Genomic DNA, 3340 nt, shown 5'->3' on the forward strand with positions numbered 1-3340 from the left:
GTAAGTTCGGGTTGTGGGGTCTGCAGGTTAATGAACACAACCTGTGTAAAGATCAGTTCCATACCACAGTCATAAACACGACCTTCAGCCTGATCTGTACAATCCCTCTCCGCCCTGTTCTCTGGTGTGAGGCTCGGTCTGAATCACACACTGTCTCATTCGGATCGAATTGTTCTGATAAATTACTGATCTTTTAACCGAAGTCATTAATTCTTTGTGTGGTAACAATGATTAAATTGACCCCCAGCTCTTCCATCTGTGGTTCACGAGACCCCACATAGAAACTGTGTTCTGCAGCCGGATTCAGTTCTGTGTCCTCAATTCGATTTTATTGCTCATCATAAAACTTCTTTATTATCGGAAAATAAAAGGGCAGAGACAGCAAGGGGCAAATCTCGCTGTTAGTTTATTGGCATCAAACGCCAAAGGGAAGGACACATTGAACTCTCTGAGTTGAAACGTTAAGTGTTTGGAATTATCTTGCCTTTCGATCAGTAGTTGTTTCTTTATCACTATTCTAATTCTGTATAAATGAATTGTATTCGGATCCCGGCTTTATTAATCTCAGTTTAAAGCCCGTTTTCATGCCAACCTGATCCTTATTGCCCTGAATTTGTACAATTGCCGTCACAGGTTATTTTCCTATTAACAACAGAGCAATGATTACGCAGGCAGAAAGGAAATGGGTGACCGCCAGACAGAGGTAAAGGACTAGGCATGGAGAGCAGGAGTCCCGTGGGGCCATCTCCCTCTCGAACAGATATTCTGCTTTGGATACTTTTGGGGGAGATGGCTAACCAGGGGAAAGCAGCAAGAGCCAAGTTCGTGGCACCACGGGTGGCTCTGCTGCACAGGAGGGGAGGAAAGAAGTGACAGGGCGATATTGATAGAGCATTCAGTTGTAAGGGGAACAGATAAGCGTGTCTGTGGCGGCAAACGCGACGCCAGGATGGTATGTTGCCTCCCTGGTGCTCGGGTCAAGGATGTCACGAAGCGGGGCTGCAGGGCATTCTGGAGGGGGAGGGTGAACAGCCAGTAGTCGTGGTCCATATCGGTACCAACGACATAGGTAAAAAGGGATGAGGTCCTGCAAGGTGAATTTAAGGAGTTAGGAGATAAATTAAAAAGCAGGACCTCAAAGGTATTGATTTCAGGATTACTACCAGTGCCACGTGCTGGTGAGTATAGCAACAGGAAAATAGACCGGATGAATGCGGGATGGTGTAGGAGGGAGGGATTTAGATTCCTGGGACATTGGGACCGGTTCTGGGGGAGGTGGGCCCTGTACAAGCGGGAGAGGTTACAGCCGAGCAGGACCGGGACCAATGTCCTCGCGGGGGGCTTTGCTAGTGCTATTGGAGAATGTTTAAACTGGAGTGGCAGGGGGATGGGAACCTGAAGGGGAGTCAGAAAGGAGTAAAGTTGAGAGCAGCAAGAGAGGGGAAGACCCAGGGGAAATTTTCAATACAAATAGTACAAACAGTTGTTCAAGAACAAGTGAAAGGGAAAAGCAGAGAGCAGCAGAAAGAAAGTGTACTTTAGGCATTACAGATAAAGTGAAAACTCGAAGGCGTAACACGATTAACCCAGCATCAAAGCTGAAGGTCAGGCTAGGGTGTGTGGCCCAACTAAGAGTTCTAAATACAAATTCACGGAGTATAAGGAATAAATTAAATGAACTACAGGTTCAGATGCAAATTGGAGGGTATGACATGATAGCTATTACTGAGACATGGCTGCAGATTGGTCAGGATTGTGAACTAAATATACTGGATTATAAGGTCTACAGGAGAGATAGGGAAAATGGAAGTGGGGGAGGAGTAGCCTCAGTGATAAGAGATGAAATCACTTTAATGATAAAGGAGGATATAACGAGAGGTAAGCAGCCAACAGAGACCTTATGGGTTGAATTGAGAAATAAGAAAGGATCTAAGACCATAGTGGGAGTTTTGTATCGGACTCCTGGAAGCAGCTCTGAAGTGCTAGATTGGATAAATGCAGAGATTAGACAAGCGTGTAAGAAAGGCATAGTGGTCTTAATGGGGGTCTTTAACCTTCACATAGATTGGGAAAAGCAGACTAGCAACTGTCAGAAAGATAGTGAATTTCTTGAGTGTGTCCGGGATAGTTTTCTACAGCAGTATGTCCTAGAGGCAACAAGGGGGCAAGCCATACTCGATTAGTAATGAGTAATGAACCAGATTTAGTTAACTGCTTAACTGTGCGTGGACATCTATCCAATAGCGATCATAACATGACCGAGTTCAAGGTAGTGTTTGAAAGGGATAATAGCCAAGATTCTGGACTTGGGTAAGGCCGACTTCGATGGGATGAGACAGAGACTGTCCACAGTAAACTGGGCAAATCTGTTGATGGGTAAAACGAGCGATGATCAGTGCGAAATGTTTTAAGGAACATTTAACGTGATACAGAATCGGTTTATACCCCTGGGGGGCAACAACTCTACTTGCCAAAAAAAAAAACAGCCATGGACAACTAAAGAGGTAACGGACAGTATAAGACATAAGGATTTTTATAGTTACATTCGGAAAAAGAGGGAGTTCTGGAGCAGTGTTGGCCCCTTAAAAACTGAAAGTGGGGATATTGTCATTGACAATGGGGAAATGGCAGACATGTTGAATAATTACCTTGCGTCAGTATTTACAGTAGAAAAAGAGGATAGCATGCCGGAAATCACAAGAAAACTAATATTGAATCGGTGACAGGGACTAAATAAAATTAACGTAAGTAAAACAACAGCAATAAAGAAAATAATAGCACGAAAGTGTGAGAAATCCCCAGGACCAGATGGTTTCCATCCCAGGGTTTTAAGGGAAGTAGGTGAGCAAATTGCAGATGACCTAAATATAATCTTTCAAAGTTCTCTAGATTCAGGAACTGTCCCACTAGATTGGAAAATTGCACATGTCCCTCTGCTTTTTAAGAAAGGAGAGAGAGGGAAACCAGGGAATTATAGACCAGTAAGCCTAACATCTGTTGTGGGGAAAATGCTGGTGTCTATAATTAAGGATAGGGTGACTGAACTCCTCGAGAATTTTCAGTTAATCAGAGAGAGCCAGCATGTATTTCTGAAAGGTAGGTCGTGCCTGACAAACCTGATTGATTTTTTTGAAAAGGTGACTAAAGTATTGGACAGGGGAATGTCAATGGATGTTATTTATTGGACTTCCAGAAGGCATTTGATAAAGTCCCACACAATAGACTGTTAGCTAAGATGGAATCGAGGGAAAAGTACAGACTTGTTAGGAAGTTTGCTGAGCGAAAGGCGACAGAGAGTAGTGATAATGGGTAGGTACTCACATTGGCGTGATGTGACTAG

This window comes from Heptranchias perlo, unplaced genomic scaffold (genome assembly GCF_035084215.1).
Source record: "Heptranchias perlo isolate sHepPer1 unplaced genomic scaffold, sHepPer1.hap1 HAP1_SCAFFOLD_50, whole genome shotgun sequence".
Taxonomy (NCBI): domain Eukaryota; kingdom Metazoa; phylum Chordata; class Chondrichthyes; order Hexanchiformes; family Hexanchidae; genus Heptranchias; species Heptranchias perlo.